This window comes from Plectrocnemia conspersa, unplaced genomic scaffold (genome assembly GCF_051122295.1).
Source record: "Plectrocnemia conspersa isolate PC_06_02 unplaced genomic scaffold, ASM5112229v1 ptg000001l, whole genome shotgun sequence".
In the NCBI taxonomy this organism is placed as follows: domain Eukaryota; kingdom Metazoa; phylum Arthropoda; class Insecta; order Trichoptera; family Polycentropodidae; genus Plectrocnemia; species Plectrocnemia conspersa.
In genome coordinates, this window is record NW_028277165.1 from 23,757,769 (window position 1) to 23,779,019 (window position 21,251).

Consider the following 21,251-nt stretch of genomic DNA (forward strand, 5'->3'; position numbering starts at 1 on the left):
TCTATTCCAAAGTTCCAGTTTTTATTTAAACTCGCATTTAAAACAGTCATTCCAGTTATCCAAGCTTAAGAATATATCTGAAAAATAAGTTAACGGCACAAAGAAGTTTTTAATGTGAAATTCTTCAAACAATTCCCTTTCTTTTTTTAACTTTGTTAAACCGTAAGCTAGGGATAAAATTATTTAGAATTGAGAGGCAAGTCACCTGCTTTACAGTATGTTTATACATATTAAAAAATATTTAAAAATATGTACGAAAAGTTATTGTTAAGCTATCATGTCAGTTTAAAAAGTTCTTATATTAAAAAAAACACAAATAAATTTTAAAAATATAGTACTGTGATAATACTGTGTAAACATAAATACCCATAAACCAATTCCAATTAAGATTCTGTTAAGCAAACATTTTGTGTGACATGTTTACAAATTTTAGTCAATATTTTAATACCAACCGCGCTTCATATTTACCATATGCGACATTCTATCAACATAAGAAGCTAGAGATCGATATACTTTGACGACTAGCCAAAACAAACCACGTATTCGGATAAACATGGAGAGTTATAATCTTGTGACAAATCATCTTGTGTTTATTTAAACATAAATGGAAAGATTGACTTAGCAAGAATTGAAGTGTAATACGAGGCCGTTTCCTTGTGTAAATATTTGATCGCGTGCGGCCATTGTAAGTTTTTTTTTAGATTGCTATACGAGACTCGGCTTTCCATTCATTCAAGCTCTAATAACTAAATAAAATAATAATAATCGATGCCTAACACAAAAGTTTTCTCGTGGGCGGCTGTATCCTGTGATAAAAATGTCTGTTTGTTGGAATGTTGTTGTGTTTTCACTCGTTATCATAAAATTTACAGCGATGAACAATGAATTTAAGTTATTGTTAATATTTTATTTTAGTTGTATTAAATGAAAACAATAAGAATATGCAGCTATTTATATTTTACTTCTAATTGACTGATTGTTTAAAATTTGCAATAAGTTTTACAGATTTTAATAAATAACATTTTTTCCAAGAAAGCACATGGATTTTTAAATATATATATATATAGAATTCAAGATAATGTTTGTGATATGATTTAGTTTTATAATAATATTATGCTTTATATTATTATATGTTACATTGCTCATTAGTTAGACCTTTTCATAATTCTAAAAAACAATAAATATTTACATCTCTTGAGACACACATTTCTATTAATATTATATATTACTTGCCCATAAATTTGATAAAATTTAGTTTGAATCATTTCTGTTTTACGTCATATATGAAAATAATTGACATAAATACTCAGCATCTGGATGCCATATGTATATAACAATCTGTAGTGATAAATATCCAATTTGCCACGTAAAAATCAGATGACTTGTTATACAGGCATTCAGTTATAAACTGTATATATAAATACATACGTATAAATATGAATATAAAAAACAGTACTTGTTTTGAAAAAGATAGTCTTTAATATAAACCTTGAACTTCATAATTATTTTGAGTATGACTATTTTATTAAATAATAAAACACTTATCTACCCAATTTATATGACACAACTATTACTTAGTAGCACTTAACAAAAGTGCTATTAAATATTTATTTTATAGTACATAATGCTAATATGATCCGCCAATCCACTGTCACTAATCTAATATTTTTTTCTAAATTTGTTTTGAGATTATTGGAATCTCAATGTACAAGTAGACGTTATATACACAGATTTTGAAAAGGCGTTTGATAAAGTCAATCCCGATTAACTTTTCTAAAGATCTCATTAATCTATTCTTAAATTACTTAACTGATAGATCAGTTTGTTAAGTATGAAATAAAATTCTGAACGATATAATACCATTACTGGAGTAACGCAAGGATCTAACTTAGATCCATTGCTGTTTCTATTGCTTAATATTGACATATAAATGGCAATGTATTGCTCTTTTTATAATACTAATACATGCGCAGGACTTGAAATTTTTTTAGAGAATGTAGTTGATTTCGGATTCTCTCTACCTGCAGGAGGATCTCAATTCTGTATAAAAATGGGCTTTTGATAACCGAATAGATGATGATTTTTGAATAGTCCTAGAAAAAATGGTGATTTTCCAATAATACTAGAAATCCAGCCTGCGCCTTCAGAGACTCACAGCAGATCGATAAAGATACTCGATTTTATTTTGAAAAATACGTAATACTTTAATATTGCGCACTCTTTATGATGTCCTAATGCGCAGCATACTAGAAGCTGGCTTTATTATATTGAGTCAATGCAATGAATTGCGGCTCGAAAGAGTGTTTGCTACTCGCAGAAGTGTTTATATAAATAAACAATTTTGGAAATTGCTTTAAGATATAGTTGATAGCCCTTCGGCTAAATGTGAGCCCCGGAGAGCGTTCATAGTTCTCAGTCGCATCCACTGTTCTTGCCTGTAAAGACTAGAACTGGAGCACTTGCTAGCTCTTCTCAGGCATTCGAATGCTCAATACTGTGCATTGATAACTTAGTGCACATACGGAAAATTAGTTCAGTTCGTATGGAAAATTGCACACTTGTTGAGGTGATTTTCATGTTATTAATTAAATGTTTTTTTAATATGTATGTGTGCGTATGTATATACTTATATATATTTTTAATTGCTATATATTTTATGCTTCTGTCCATCGTGACGCATTAGGTTAACCTGTCAGGTCACGATAGTCTTAATTTAAATAAATAAATAAAAAATAAATGATGAAAATTCTTTTTTTAATAGCTTTAAAAATATATTTTTTTAATAAATGCTGTTTTAATTTTTAAAAACAATTCGTTTTTCAGCTTTTTATATAATTTTAGAATATTATATTTAAATAAATAATGCTATACATATTTTCAGTGTTTTTATAAATACGATTTTTTTATATAGAAAATATTTTAGAAAAAAATATAAACGGTTTAATATTTTTTAAAGATTTCAACTATTAGTGATTGTATTTAAATTATAATATTAAAGTCATTAAGAAGTTCTATATTTATATATTAAAAAATTAGCTAATACTATGCAAATTCATAATAATTATTATTATTCAAAAATAAAATATATAATAATAATGAACAACGACAATTATGAACGCAGAGGTCTTAGCAATGTCACAATTAATTGCTTTACAAAAAACTGCACACTTTACGTGCGTTCAGAGCGTTGCCATTATTCACATGCGAATATGACTAAAAATAATTTTGAAAAATATGACACGACTGACTTTCGACCCCAGGGTCAATATAAATGCGAAAAAATAAAATCCACACAATTTGTTGTGTATAAAAATATGAATTAAAATCATAAAAATTTCCACTCGTTCCGCCGATTCATATATAACCAATTAAGTGGAGCAAACGGCAAAACACCATTATGTTTTATGATCGTATATCGACTCGTGTCTGGTTTTAGATGTTCGTTAACGTTAATCGCACGCAAATAAACAATACTAATACAGTGTGATTCATAATTATCACAGAGCCAAAAAGCTTAATTTATTAAAATAAACAACTTTTCTCATTATATAAAGAAGGTTTAATAAAGTTTAAAATAGATTATTATTCTAAGTACATTTTTGACAGACAATTGTTGAACAATGAAAAAGAAAAATACATGTAAAATTTAATATTAAGTGCAGTTATTTGGATAATATTGTTTTTAATTTTTTCAAGATATTAATAAAACACAAGTATATTCTAAACAAATAAATAAAAAAGTATAATTTTCGATTGAATTAATAAAAAATCCACACTGATAATAAAATATATTTCAGGATTACGACCCTATATGACCTTAAATACTGCAAACAAATCATTACCAGAAACACGAGATTACGTAATGTTTTGAAGTATGATTTAGTCAAAACATACACTTTTTAATGTGTAATGTAATGAAGAATTATTACTTTATTTAGATAACATGATAACAACGTATGCAAAATTATACTAATTTGGTAAAAACTCATATTAAAATATTTGGTAAAAACTCAAACTGATTTTATTAAATAGACATTTACAGAGCTCAATTAAATAAACTTTTAACCCCACTTAATTTAAATTGTATTTTATTCAACCCCTTGTGCTATTAATAAAAAATCTATAAAATATATAATGTTACGCAATCGCGACTCGCCAACATTTCGGACCTCACGGACCACTAAGCGCAAAATTTCGAATCCCGTGGACCACAACCATGCTTTTTTCATAAAAGTAGCATTCTAAACGTAAAATGGTACTTGTTTTTTGGCGAGGTCGGCTTAGTGCTCGCCCACTTATTGCTGCCACACAAGAGGTACAATTAAATTAGTCTGTCTTCAAACTTTAAACAGGCTGCAACCTGTTATCAAAACAAGTTTGGAACGGCAGTTAAATATTTTGAACAAGCGTAAGATTTGGCTTTATTTATAATTGCATTGCTAATACGCAATTTAATTCAGCGAAAAAACAGTTGAATAGAATATAATAAAACATTTTAATAAGCAGTATATTTAAATTACTTCACGTACCATCAGTGGTTGGCGAACGCTGCTCAATTGCACTCTAAATAAACGTTCATATTAAGATTTATTTTTAACAATATTACGATTTACAATAAGTAAGAATCGAATGAGGCATATATAAACCAAATTTTGACTAATATACGAGCGCAAAAAAAGTAACCCTTCTCAGAAATCAAAAATCCACGTCAAAAGCAATAAAATCGTGCCGTTACCGTCGCAATGGGAACGCTAGGTTATCTAGCGTTCGTTTTAAGGCTTTTCACAACAATATTATGACTTACAATAAGTAAGAATTGAATGTGACATATCTAAACCAATTTTTGTCTAATAAAAAAGCACAAAAAATTATTATCCCTTCTCAGAAGTCAAAAATCCACGTTAAAATCAATAAAAAATTAACTTTTATTAAGAAACAAAGAGTGAAAAATATTTTAAGCCACACAATATAAATTTTATATATCTGAAAAATATGTATTTAATCGTTCACTTAATAGTATAAACAACACCCTTCAGATTTAATACTAATTTTAATTTCAAACACAAAAGAAGCGTTAAGTAGAGATGCAAATGGTTTTAACCTTTTGAGCTGCTTCACATTACAACCAGTGTTGTAATGTGAAGCGGATGCATTAGATAGCGAAACACATGGAATTTACATATATGCTCGCCGTACATGTACGGCGGTCGATCTTTCACTGTTTTGAGGTACACCAAATATTACATATTTACCAGGCGTGGGCGGTGAGATACTTTAATCAAAGGAATAAAAAGTATAGAATCGCTATTTTTTTCTATATACTATAAATGAAATATAAAACAACGGAAATAATTATGGAAAAAAAAATAATAACTCACTCCCATTAATAAAAAATTAGCAAATGTGTATAAATTAACTTACTACTCAAAGGGTTAGTAATAAGTACTACTCAAAAACACAAAAATCAAAAAATGCTGTTTTATTTTTCAATATTTTAGAATATTTAAATGTTGCCTATACTATAAAATCATATAATAATCACTATACATATTTAAATATCGTTATCTCTATGTTGTTGTTTAAAACGTCTATTTTAATAATAATAATACAAAGAAATACATCCTATTTATTTTTTAAGTGAAAATATTTGTTATTTTCACACCAGGAAATTCTATAAATATTCACACTTATCGCACTTAGCCCTTTGGATGCCGGGCATTTTGGGTAAAATGTTCCAGAACTGCCGGGACTTTTTATTAAATAATTAAATAGTCAAAATGTGTATTTTAATTTGTAAATATACGGTCGCACGTGCGACGCTGTCTACAGCGAACTTGACCTAATTATTAATGAATATGCGATTGTGTGTTATTTTGTTCTTATTTGCGCTGTAATAAGAGTCATTATCGCATGACGTATTAAAAATTACGAGATGTGAGCGGATGCGCTCCGATCAGGAATCGATAAGTTTTATTTATTTTTAAAATGTAAATAAAACTTTTCGTAAATTAATAAAATATGATATTTTTAAATAATGGTTTAGGTAAATTCTTCTATAAAGTACATACATACACATATTGTATAAAAAAATACTTATTTACAAATACAATTATGAATAAAGTTGACTATAGTAGTACATAATAATTTTAAAAATATAAGGTAATCGAATTATTTACAATAATACGACTCGGAAATTCGTCTTTATTATTGTAGTTTGTTGAAAATTAATTGTAAAAAATAAAACATATGTAATTAAAAATAATTGGTTTTCAAACCCTTTATGTTTACCAAACCGATTTACCCTAGTCTAGCGATAATTAACCGATTGATCACGCATCGCTGCAGTCTCCGCTAATTTGTCATCTTGTGAGGTTCATAATTTCGTCTGCTGTTTAGTGACATCGTAAAAAATAATAAAAAAGTTAACTCTTGAAAAATGGAACGCGATAGTGAAACAGAAACTAGTTATACATGTTAATATAGTTCAAATTCAGATGGAAGCGATTTGATAGCACCGCGTCGGAGAATTCAAAGACTATCTAGTACTAGTGATAGTTCTTCACAGTTTGATTTTGATAGAATAGTACACGATTTTGAAGAACAATTTACGGAAATATTTTTAGACAATGATACTGGCAACCAAACTTCTTTGCCCTTTAAAGAAACTCCAGGACCAAAAAATGCACCCTCGCCCAACGAACCACCGATATCATATTTCAATCTATTTTTCACGTTAGAGTTATGGAATTTGATTGTTGAAGAAACAAACAGGTATGCAAGCAATTACATCGATTCTCATACTTTGCCTGCTTACCCGAGCGCACAAAATTGGCGGGCCACGACGATAGGAGAGATGAAAGCATTCTTTGCAGTAATAATGGAAATGGGTTGCACCAAAAGACCAAACATTATGTCATACTGGAGTACGAATTCTAGAAATATCCCCTGGTTCAGAAAAATGTTTTCCAGAAATAGATTTTTGACTCTGTTGAGATTTTTCCATTTAGTAAATAATGCTGGAACATATTCTCCAGGTCACCAAAAATATGAACCATGTGATAAATTTCAACCCCTGGTTGATCATGCCAACATTGTATTTCGGCAATATTATGTTCCACATCAAAATATTAGTGTGGACGAATCATTAATAGGTACTAAAAATCATTCTACATTACTGCAATACTTACCTAATAAAAAACATCATAAGTGGGGAATCAAATTTTGGATGTTGTCTGATGCAGTTGTCATTTATTGCTTGGGCTTTTTTGCTACCGAGGTGCAAAATCTTTAGAAGATCGTGAAGAAATAATTACCAACGGCTTAGCGCATGTGGTGGTATTAAAATTATTGACAATGGGAGATTATTTAAAAAAAGATTACCACATCGTAACAGACAACTTCTTCACAAATATTCCTTTGGCACTGTATTTGTTCAAGCTAAAAACGTACACTACAGGAACGCTGAGAAGAAATAGAAGAGGTTTACCAGATTCTATAAAATGTCAAGTGCCTGTTGGAACTGCCAAATTTTGTAGAAGCGGTGAAGTCATGATTACAGCATATCGAGAAAAAGTATCTCATAAAAAGCCTGTACTTTTATTATCGACAGACTCCAAGGCTGAAAATGCTACGATTACAAGAAGACGTCATGGGCAAGAAAAAAGCATTACCAAGCCCTCAGTTATACACACTTATAATAAATATATGGGAGGAGTGGATACTTCCGACATGATGAATTGTGTATATTTGGATGAAAGAAGATCTATAAAATATTGGAAAAAAGTGGCTTTCAACATATTATCCAGGATGGTCATAAATTCATAAATAATTTATAAAGAAAACACTAGAGGGAAAATTTTATCTAGATATAAATATACATCGGACATTATAGAAGCAATTGAAAAAGAGTGGATGGAACTAAGGAATAACGAATCTAATTCAAATAATGGAACCCATGGACCGGATATGACAATACGAAAATTACCGGGTCGAAAGGAAAGAATATGTGTGGTGTGTAGTTTTTTGAACGGTGGACCTAGAAAACGTGCACGCACTATCTGTATATAATGTGAAAAAGGTGTTCATGGTGCGCGTGTTTCAGAACACTTAAAACATCGTTCGTAGTGATATATGTATCGAAATAAATTAAATCAAAATTAATATTAGATATGTTAAATAAATTAGACAAACAAATGTTGTAAAAATTACAAAATAGGGAAATGAGAGTAGTCTTAAATAAAAATATATTTACTAGTTGTAAAAGTATGATTGATAAATTGGAATGGTTAAATGTTCAAGAAATATTGAATATAAATGTTTTAGTATTTATATATAAGTTAGAAAATAATATGTTACTAGAGTATTTTAATAAGTATTTAATAAGAAATAAAGATGTATTATATATTGTATTTAATACTAGAAATAGAGAAAATTTAAAAAGGTATAAGTAAACGAGTACTGCTAGGGGAATTATGTACGGAGGTATTAATTTATATAATAATATTCCAAGGACAATATGCAAAAACAAAACTATAACGGGTTTCCTAAATAGAACAAAAATACTCCTTTGTACATTAAGAAATAAATAAGTTTCAAGTATTTTTTTGTTTATTTTTATTTTCTGTTTATGCTATATATTATTTATAAATGTTTAGTTAAAATTTGTTTAATGTAAAAATTAGCTATTAATAACACTACCTACCGGTCACACCAATTGGCGTCCTGAGTGTGACGAAAGTTAAACACCGCAGACGCCAATTGGCGTCCTGTGTATGTTATGGTTTCATGTCAAATTAAAAATATATGTTTAGAGTTTTATTTGGATTTTTTAATTTTTTTGGACTAAATAAATGTATGAATTTTCATTTTATTTTGAATTTTTTTTTTAAATATATTTAGACAAGGTCTTGTACTTTTTATATATTTACATTGTATTTTTTATTTTATGTAATTTGACTTCATTTCTAAATAAACCTTTTTACCTAATGAATTATTTTTAAATATACATATTTATATGTTTGTGTATAAAAGATTATATTTTCCGTCCAAAAAAAAAGTGTGCTAAAAATTTTTTTTAGAAATTTGAAAGTTTTTTAGAACCGCTGGTTAACTAAATTTGAATCATTTGTATTTAAATTCCTAGATTACTTGATTTTTATAATTTTAAAATCAAGATAATCATTTTAAAAATCTAATAATTAGGAAATGTAATAATTCATTTTTATTTTCGGCGAACCACATGTACCACCTAATAATGACTTCAATTAATGCATTGATACATTTGTTAAACGTTTAGAAAAATTTAACGAAATATTCGGACCGCGTCAAAAGATACATAAAATTAAATAAAAATTACCCTACAGACGGTTGAAAATGTATTGGAGCCGTCGGATCCGGCAGTTCTCGCTAGTGTAGCAAAAGCCGATATATCGGATTTCGGTAGCCAAAGGGCTTTAGTATCGAAAACTACGATAAGAACAACCTCATCATTTAATAAAATATATATATATATATATATATATATATATATATATACACACAAAATATCAGAGTGCATACTTCTTTGAAGATAGAAATACATTTTAATGGAGCAAATATTAAGCTAAGTATATTTTTATTAGTTTACAATTTTCCACCTAAATTATAACTATAACTATTATTAATTTGTATACAAAATATCATTAAAATTGTAATAGTATACTATATATTTTATTTAAATAATTTTATTTTTAAGACTACGAGTTACTCAGAATTGTTTACCATGACTGTGTCAGTATTTTTTAAATAGGAATATCATTCATGTTTACACAGAGAAAGCTCTTTTATAGAACTCTACAAAGAATATCTTAATATGCAAAATGGTTGATGCTAGTTTGCAACAAATGGACAGCGTAACAATCATATGACAAATATGCTTTTATATTTCATATAAGCACGTCTATTCTTTGCTATAATTGCAATCGATACGAACAAAGCGTCATTTTTAACCGGCCAAGGGCAACAATCGCGCCATACTATCGCCATGAATGAGCACATACGCTACGCTCGTAGTAAAATGCAAAGCGATTGTAGACTATCAAATATGTGACGAAAGAAGAAGTACGATTAGACCAGCGCATATCGGGACGTCTTATCTTCTTTGAGCTGGTCAGTGTTGGATCGGGTACCTTTGTTATCAACCAAGAGCACGTGCTCGCGTCGTCGATAAAGCGGATTCTTATCAGGTGATATTAAAACAGCTGTTTAGCTTTTTGCACATAGTAGTTAAATATGCACAAAGTCTACTAAACTATAATTTGGGATATAGTCATTCTTCAATATTCTCAGTAAGCATTTGAAGACTCGTATATAATATTGAATAGGAAAATTAAATGGACTGAAAAGCATTTTTAACACGTCGAATTGTTTTAATGACCGTTGTAGAGTTCGCGACCCTAGAAATTGATAACGACACACAGGAAACGAACCGGCAACCCTGGTTGCTGATAAAAGTCTTTCAGCTCTATTTTTTATATGTACATATATTTAAAACATTACATATTTTCTGATGTAGAAAAATAAATACAAAAAAAACCAACGGCGACCTTTCACACGACCGGTTTAGGAGATAACAGTTTGACTCCTATATTGTTGTGTATTCGGGGTGTCACAAAATAGCTACTGATTGTATCAGAAAACTAACAAAGATACAGAAAGCTTATTTTTACAAGACTCAAAAATGTTGGCCATTCACAAACATATCAATATATAATTAATGGGGATCGATTATTCATCCCATAGGGAAAAATAGTGTGTTAATTTTTTTTTAATAAAAAACTTTAAATTAACTATTTTGTAATATAAATCAATTAAAATCAAATAAATATTTTATGTCTTATAAAATTATAAAAAAAAACATGTTTTATTAATGAATAAACAATATTAACACGAACAAATCAAGAGAGAATAAAATATGACCTCATTGGTAATACGTTTATTATAATATTTTTTTTCCATATTATATGGGTTTTTAAAACATAAATTTGTAATCAATAAGTTAAAAAAAGGTTTTTATGTAACTTTTTCCTCAATGTAATATATATATAATATTTTTTGGTACGTGTATTTCATGCCTTAATAAAATACAAATGCTATGTACATACTACGAATAAAGAAATTTGACATTAAAAATCAATAATGAAAAAAACTTACACGTAATGTGCCGTTGAAAACTTTGCTTGTGAAAACAACAATCGATGTAAGAATAGGGTTTGTCAAACTCTATTAAAGTAAATGTTTCGCGAGTAAAATTTAAATATATTTTATCTCACTTTAACAAGTGAGTGATAAAGAAAGACTATCTTTTGGCACCCGGTGCGCATAAAAATGATAATATATATTTTTTCGCCTGGCTGCCCAATTCTGACCGACACGACAGCCAACTGTCATTAGTCTATCGACAGTTGTCAAGATTGGCAAGTCGATTAGCTGCACTGCTAATTTTTAATAAATCTAATTAAAACGTAAAAAAACAGCTTGAAAATACATGTTAAGTATTCAGTCTACCACTTTTTTAATTTCAATTAATAAAACAAGTGTTGCTTTATTGATTGAAATTTAATCAAATTTAATCAAAATTGTTTAAATTTGTGTAAAAATACATTCGAAAAAATGTTTTTTTTTTCTAATTACAGACTAAATATGATTCAAAAACTATCCATGGATTTTTAGTTAAAAACAGAAACTTGCAGAAAAGTAATACGTGCTAATTTGAGTAAAAAAGAATATGATAAACAAAATTCAATACTAAGGTTTTAGTTATATGTATTTTGTATTTATGTCTATTGTCATTTAATATGCTTCTAATATAATGTGTATTTAATGTCAAAAGATTATTGCAAACAGTGCTTTGGCTCTGAAATATTACACACTGATCGCAGAGGAAGGGACATGCATTTTTTAAGATACTACGTGGAAAAGTCTAAGCTTAAAATGATTATTACAATTAATAAAACTGAGAGTGAAAATGCAACAGAAACATATTTTACCTTCGATAGGAAAAATATATAAAAATGATTTATGATATTAACTGGTTCTCGATCCCTGCCTGTCTCTGTGTAGTGCTTCTAAACCAGTCAAGACTGAAATCAATTAATTGGTTTTTCGGTCATTTAAAAAAACATAAAAAATTTTTCGAATGTTTTTAAATTAAATACAGGATAATATTTTTTTTCAAAAAATATAAGTAGCTCGCAAAACCGACGAATAAATTTTTAAGCAAAGCGACAACGATAAAAAGTCAAGGCATTGACATGGATGTAGTTTTAGGGGGGCAAATGAGGGAATCCCCACCCGCTTGAATTTGGCAAGAAAAATGAACGTCGTTTAATAAAATACGATGAACTTCATTGAAATTGTTGCAAAACGTTCATTTGCTGTTCAAACTAAAACCTAAGCTAATGTAAGTTCTAAATAGTTATAGTCCGTCCAAGATATGAACGCTCATCGTCATAGTATTGGTGAGAGAATATAATAGGGTGACCATGTGAAATTACAAGTGCAATTAATTTTTACTTTTTTAATTTAATTTGTTAAGGAAAGTGTAAAATATCACTTTCTTACTTTTTTTGTTTATTTATATACATATTTAACTCAAAAACATGAGAGCAGTTTTGGTATCACTCTCCAGATTAAACATCTGTTCAATATAATATTTTTTAAAATACCAATAGAATCTTACAGGAGTTGTTTTATTGATTACAAAATACCACAACATGACAATAATTTATGATAAAAATATAACACACTATAATTTTTAATTCAATTTACAATGTATGGTCACCCTACCATTAAAACAGCCCTGATTTAATATTTGTAACGTTCTCCTATCGATGTAAGCAAATTCGCGGAAAACTATGTATGTATGCATGCAAGCGTACACGCACCCTTATTTACAACACAACGATGATGAGCGCTAACATCTTGGACGGGGCTAAAGTTTTAGAACTTTTATTAGGTCAAGTCTATCTTAGCAAAAATACAAAGATCAGCAATTAAATTATTTATGTGCGAATTTATCAAAAGTGTTTTCCAGCTTATCAAAACAATCTAGTGTTTTACTTTCATTTTTTATGACATATTTATGTTAAGCAGGATTATTATACTGCAAAAAATCTAGGCTCGACGCTACAGAAAAAATAAAAATTCAACTTCCTATTATTGTGATTGACTTGCAATTGAAAAAAAAAAATCATCAAAGTCATTAAGAACTTCCTTTACGTCTATTTTATGTGTTTTGTTTTAAATAATTACTATATGAATACATATCTTTTTTATTTATTTTAATTTTGATTATGTAATATTACCTATTTTATAAAATAAATAATGCGTTTTGTTAAAAGTTCAGATCTGCTCTAGAAGATCTTAAAATTAACTCTATGAATTAAATTAAAGTACACAGATTTTTTTGATACACGTTAAGATGATAATTATTGAGTTAGGTAATATGCATGTTAGATATTAATATATATAATTGTAATATATTTTAATAGATAACTCTAGTTTTAGTCAACGTAAATGAACATCTAAAACATATGATATTTACATTTACATATATAAATGTAAACTACATATATCCAAGCTGGATCTAGTACATATACACTTATTTATTATATAAATGGTACGGCGATCAAAGGTCAGTGTGAGACCTTTGTCCAGTAATGCTCAAATAAACGTTCATAATAATTTTATTGTTTATGACTTATGACAAACGTTCATTGGTATAAAAATACTTAAGCTTTTGTATATTATAATGGTCTTCTAAATAAGTCACAAGTGCAATCTAATGAATTATTTTAATGTTTGAGGTTTGAGGTTCACTGGCCATTTTCACGACCATGCCAAGTAAATTGAATTTTGCTATTTACGAGTTATGTTTTTGCACAAAAGTCTATTGTTTTAGAATCTTTATGCATGTGGTGCCATATAATATACATACATACTTTTAACTAAGCGAAAACAGTCAACCGAATACAAACGCGTTAAGGTGTGCACTACGTATAAGATTTTTTACGACTGTTGTAGGTAGGTTACATTAAAAAATAAATTTCGCATTTCATTGCTATTAAATGACATTTATTATTAATCTAATAATTAACTAAATTATAGTTTTTTTTAATAATATATTATATTATGCACAACAAAATTATTTTATATAAAAACTAATTGCTTTAAGTTTTTAAATGCTTCATTGAATCTTAATAATAATATAATTAAAATGAATGGAGACTTATCTATGTTTTTGTAAAAGCATATATTATATATTTATATAACATTTATCATCATTAATAGATCAATCGACTATGTGTATATTATTGATATAATTAACCACGACATATTTACATTATCAACATACATTTATTTTTCTAATACATTTTCCCGTTATCTGGGGTCAGTAAGGCATAGTATATGTATAATTTTAGCGTGTTTTAATTATTCACTCATTGCTAAATCTTTCTTTATATATTCTATAAATATAAAAAACGGAATTGAACAACCTTAAACATCTCTTGACATGTATACTCTGGCTCAGTTCAAGTTATAATTATATTGTTTGAATCTTTATAACGTATAAATATTCATGAACTTTGGATCGAGACAAATCGTATTACGTACGTCAGCAATACCTAAACTCTGGATCACTTGACTAGTGTTAGTGAGACGAAAAAATGTATTGCAATGTGATTTTTTATGCAAATTGTTAGCATGAATCAATTTGTTTTTTCTGTGACTTGCAAGTATAAGAAATTTTTAAAATACTTTGCAGACATATTTAAAAATCCATAGGTAAAAAATCCAAAAATTTACGAGCATAATTCGTTATGGAAATGTGTTCGTATTTCAAAACACTCGTATATCGAAGCAAATTTCCCCATATGTAAAATGGAAATTTAAATTGATTCGTTTCAAAACATACGCGTATTTTTTTATTCAAATTTATTAGAAAATAATTGAATTTAATAATTATTCCTATCAGAATAATTGCTGTTTATCACTGAACACTACTATATATCGATGAACTTTAACTAGGAATCTATCCAATGACACTTGTTTTTACCTCCTTTTGAGATTTTCACATTTAAAGATATCGTAAATCTGATTAAAAGTAAGGGTTTTTTTGTAGAAATATTTTTTACAAAAATCATTGAGAGTAAGATTTGTTTTGGGCACTTTCAAGCATCGCTGATATAGTGATTTAATTGGGGTGATTGAAATTTTGTGGACAGATTTTTACGAACACTGAATTTTCCATATATAAAATATTCCAGCTAAAAAATATTTTTAAAATTATATAAAAAAAAAATTAAATCTAATGAATCATTTTTTTGTTTTGTGAGAAAAACGTAAAAACCGTTTTTAGGAGTTTTGATAATAAAGCTAGCTATCAATATATAAATATTAGCAACTTAATTGTTATTTAAGTAAAAAAAATCGTTGTTTTCATACTAATAATGAAGAAAAAAGAAACTAGAAAAGTAACAATATTTTTTAATAATTTTCACAATTTTTTAACTATTGTCTACGAATAATATTGTCTCTCAATACTTTCCACTTAAATACGCATTGAAGATTTTATTTTACTATTTAAAAATATTCACAAATTTCAAATGTTAAATAATTTTAAAGTTTTGGTTTTATTAATTCATTAAATAAAATTTGTCCAAGCAATAAAAAAAACTAAGTCGAGAGAAGTTTGCATAATAAAAGGGCGGTGCAATTTGGCTTTATGTTTAAAAAATTGGAACTCTTTAAAACTTTTAAGTAAAATAATTGATTCAAACTAGCAGTAATTTTATATATAATGTTTTTGCATGCTATGTAGTTTTTTCGTATACCAATTATACACACACGAATTTTAAAGTCAACGTTACTTTAAAACTGTCAAAGCGTAATTATTAGATATCCAAATCCCGAGTAAAGCAAAGCAGTAAAGCACTATTTCTAAAATATAATAATTACGTTGCGCTAAAAATAATATAAAAAGTTGCTAATAATATAAAATAATTAAAAATACATTTTTGGAACACTAAGATACATATTTTTGTGTCACAGTAATATAAAATATTTTCCATGGTCACAGTTGTGCTATCGCCAGTTCCATGGGTTGCGACGATAAATAATTGTCAACCAGGATATTACACATTAGGAGTAAAAATATTATATTTTAAAATAGCTAATCTGAAAATTCCGGATGCAATAAGAACATATATAAAAATGATCTCATTTTGGCGCTATCCAATGAGGGGTAGGGGCATTTTAGTTGCATCCGGAATGAAATATGTACAATGATAATTTATCATTGTAAATCCATATATAATTGTAACATGCCAGGACCTAAAAGAACAAGTTACTATTGTATAGTATAGAATTAAATCAGTAGATGACGCCATAAAAAATAAATCAATCTTTGGCCTTTATGTCTGTATTACCCAGGACGCCTAGCAACTCTATAAATGTAGACTTTTCTGAATATATGCATACGGGACGCGACAGGTCACACGCGACAAATCGCATATGCGTTTTTATCGTTATAAATAATTGTGAAGCCCGTATTGGAAACGAATCGAAAGCATAAAATGTTGTACATTTTGCAAATGCATTTCATGTGTCACGCTCCGCTTTTGAAATCGCTTTACGTCCACCAATCGGTCACAAAGAGACCAATAATAAAACGTAAACAGCTAAACCGTGAACGACTCACTTTTACGGCAAAAACTATTGTGGTTTTTCTTTTCTTTTAAACCGTAGTGGAGCTCGTATTTGTTTTACTCGGTCGTAGTTTAACGATCGTTCTCCTTGCTACGCTTAAAGAATGTCCTGGTGAATTTTTGTACCACAGGTCGCCCTTGGTCAGGTGGCACGTGACGGTTCACAACTTCAGCTTCCTGGTGTAAAGTGTACCTAATGCACCGATGCATTTTATCGACATGTGTGCTCTGCGAACTGTGGTGACACATTACTTTATGCAGGGCAATATGTTGAACTATTTCAAGTTAAGAGTTTTTATAATATGAGTAAGATATATAAATAAAATGAGATAAATTGAGTCTCATTTTAAATCTATATCATAAAAACCTATTCTAAGAATAGATTTATTAACTTATTTTAATATTTTTTTAATTATTCGCCACTATTGTTTAAAAGTGCAATTAATTTATTTTAAAATAAAATTGTTTCGCCAAATTCACCATACTTTTAAATCGAAGGTTAAGTTAAATATAACTTTGTCAAATTTTGAAATAATTATCTGAATTTGTGATAGTTCTCCTATAAATTTCTCTGCTTTTTATTTTGGTATTAAAAACTTTTATCACATGATTGGACAGTTAATTATATTATTTGTTAATAGAATGTGTAGAAATAGAGTATTTTAAAACGCAAAAGTTTGAACATAAGATGACATTTTTAACGCTACCAAAACTATTATAAATGTATATATTGCCGTCTCTTGATTATAGTTTAAATCTTTATAGCGTATACATATTTAAACTTTAAATACATAAATAAATTTTGCTATCACGCGAAAAGGCGTGAACGGACAGTAATGTTTTTATGATGAATTAAATGAGTATTCAGAGACATATCTTATACACACTAATTTAATTTAGTATACTAAAATATTTTACTTATACTGCCATTTTTAATTTTTTTTAAAGCGTTAGCATAGTGAAACATATAAATTCAAAATAAACCTCTGTATTAAATTAATAAATATTTCGAAGAATTTAGTGTTTTTTAGGGAGATATTAGGCGTTATGTGTAGTTCGCCTTTAATTTTCGAAAAAAAATCATCATTGTCTATTCATAAAGTTAATCTACGCTTATGTTATCATAACAATTCAAGACCAAGGACAATGGTACATAATGAACTGCCTCATAATTACAATAAATTTGTATATTTCCAATTATTTAACACTAGATCGCCAGACACACAAAAACACATTGCACGCTCTACATACACATCCATCATAATATAGACATATCATGACAATGAAGCCGCGCCCATTGTCATGAGATAAACGACCGCCATTTTGAATCGGGCGCATCGCAGACAGAGGCGTTTTCACGGCGCATGCGCAAAGCAATTTTACCCGCTTACTTCAATCTCCGTAATAATAATAGTTGAAATTAAATAATGGTCCATATTCACTCGTATTTCACATATAATATAGTATAGTTCCGTTACTCGGAGCCGAGATGAAAAATGTGCGAGGGCCGGGTGGCCGCACCGCCGTTAAATCTCGCATGAGCGTAACAAATTGATTTATAAGCGCAAGGTTGTTTGTTACCTTATTCAAGCAAAACAAGAACGGCCCATATAGCCCGAGAAGCGAGTTATTACACTCGGCGAGTGTTTGCATTTTGCTATTGCCATATAAAACACGAGTTGGCGCACGCTACTGCGCGAGCAAATAAAATTTGCTAAAGGACACAAACAATAATGATCTCGACAGAATATGTACATAGCAGCACGTTTCAATTCTGCCGTTGAATGTGTATGTTCAACGAACGCTGGCAATTGATGTAGACATACGAAGCAGACGACGCGACGTAATCACTACCGATATTTCGGTATTTTAAAATTCAATACCGAACTATAACGATATGATTTTTTTGTATAACGTTCTGCTGCAAATATATTTTAATAAAATATTACTAAGTAGGTAGACACACATATAAGATATATTTAAATAATAGCAAATTTGTGATATTCAATAGTTTTTACGGAACGTGATTTAAATTATTATTTAAGTACCTACAACGATAGACTTCTAAAACCAAATCGTTGAAATCATTTTCTTGATTCAAGAGATTTTTAAATTTGCTGAATTAATGTGGATTATCATAACCCAAACTAACCATAAATTGCTGATGAATTTGTATTATCGTTAACACTATTCCAATGAAATGCAATTGAATACTGATCACAAATGTAAGCGAGAAAATTGTAAATAAATATGCTACATTTAAACCCGAGAATGCTTTATCTACAGAACCTTATTGCTTCCTAGCTATTTGGCTTAGTGCATTAAGCGTTTTCCTTGTTCCATCATGATAAATAAGTTAAGGGAGCAGTCGCTCAATATGACAGGAAATGACTTTAATTGAAAGATAATGCTTATCTCAAGGACTTCAGGTTTCATCTCCATTAGTAATTATTTCTAGGAAGCCATTACTGCCATCAATAAATTGTGACAGCGCGAATAGTACTTTTTTTGAGACCTTGCCCCTTTTTGTTGACAATGTTTTTTTAAGTAAAATTTTAAAAATTCTCTAAAAAATATAGCTTTTAAATTTTTTTAAATTGCCAACGTTCGCCAAAATTTAATTACACCTTTTTTCTTTATGCAGGAGCTAACACAAATACACATTATTTATATTGTAAAATCCCTTATAAATTAAATATATTTTGCTTATAAAAAATTTTTTTTAGAACTTGATGATTTTGTGTTTTACAATTTGAATCGATAAAATTAATTGCGTAGTTTGTTTTAAAGTGCACGAAACCTGGTATTTCCCTTAAATGTCAAATTTGCTTACATTTGGCAACTCTTCTGTCATCTGTCAAGCGCATGCTTTAATTTAGTGTACGCGAAGCTTAGTGCAATTTAATAAACAGTGAAATATGTTATAATCACATAATTTTTCTTACAAAGTGTTAATTGAAGAAGATTTAAAATGATGTAGCACTTGAAATTATAGACAATATAAGCAAAACTTTAAATTATGAGTGTGCCAGTAAGTGTTTGGTTATATGAATAATATATCACGGTTATCCTAACAAAATTACTATTGACTTTCTAGGATCAAATATAAAAAAACAAACAGTAGTGATATAGCAATTAAAGATATACATACCAAAGTTAATTAAACATATTACAATGTTAGTAATAATGAAAAATCTCATATTAGTGTAAACAAAAAGTTACATTTTTCCCATTATATGGTATCGTTTACAGTAAATTTTCAGAAGCAATGAAAGATCTAATTACAGTTACGTATGGCAAACAATTAAAATATGACGTACAACTTATCAGTTTAAAAAGTGATGCCAATCTATGTGTTTAATTCTCTACGGTAACTTTTGCTAATTTTGTTCTTCAGTTGTTGTTCAAATTTAATTTATAAATTATTTTAGTAGTAATAACGTGTTCAATGTTTAACTCTTGATAAGAGTCATATTGTTTTTAATTATTTTTCAGAAGCAATGACATATATGACGACAAAGTAGAATTGGTATATATAAACAAAAAGTCACTGTCAGCAAGTATTATCTTTTTATAAAGAACATACTACACAAGTTTGATGTAACTGAATATCATGAATTTGGCTGTTCCAAAAAAGAAATGATTGCACAAAAGAAAAATTGCTAAAAAGCCATGAGATAGATACATATTTTTTCAAGTCGGAATTAAAAATAGCCCACTCTTAGATATTTTGCCTATCGATTATTCCAGGTATGCAATCACATATTTACAATCATTGTAAAATATAGTTTATTAGATACCATCCAAAAATTACACATTTATAATATGTCCGTTGGCTGATATATAACGTTCCCAATGCGATGTCGATTTGATCGACATTAACTTTCAATCCTCATACATACTAGGGATATATTACACATTCATGTTTAAAACGTAACTGATTTAAGTAATTATATTCAGTCAAATCTAACGTGCATATGTGCATTAAATCAGAAGCAATGATAATTGTTATGTATTGTAAAAGGAAAAACTCACTTTTCGACCTCGGTGTCCGTCGACAGGAATTCAAAATTTGAAGATTTCATTACGAAGATTGTTTTATGATGTTTTATCTAGTTTAATCAATGTATTCTTATAATCCTTACACACATTATGTATATATTTCATTTTTATAGATATAACATACCTAGTGAATTTGCAATCCGGTTATTTATATTCAGTCAAATCGAACAACGCAGATGAAAAATTAATAAAAATATTATTATTTATCATTCGTCGACAACAAAAGAATTCATTAGCGGAGATTTGAAAATCATCGTGCCAATTCTTTTTTTATTTTTATTAATTATAATTAAATATATTTCCTTTGTTTACGTGTATTATTATACACCGTTCATACAAAGTGATACGATTTAAAAAGTAGAAAAATTGAGCATATAATGTTTTATTTTAAAATGGGCGACGTTCGCGAAATATAGACGATGTAGGTAAGGGCGAAGCACTCTG

General features: G+C 28.5%; 1 protein-coding gene across 5 annotated transcripts in view; it reads right to left on the reverse strand.

Moving 5' to 3' along the window:
- LOC148239296 (uncharacterized) overlaps window positions 1-21,251 on the reverse strand; it is a 67,346-nt gene that overhangs the window by 37,258 nt on the left and 8,837 nt on the right. The gene's annotated exons all lie outside the window — the stretch shown is intronic.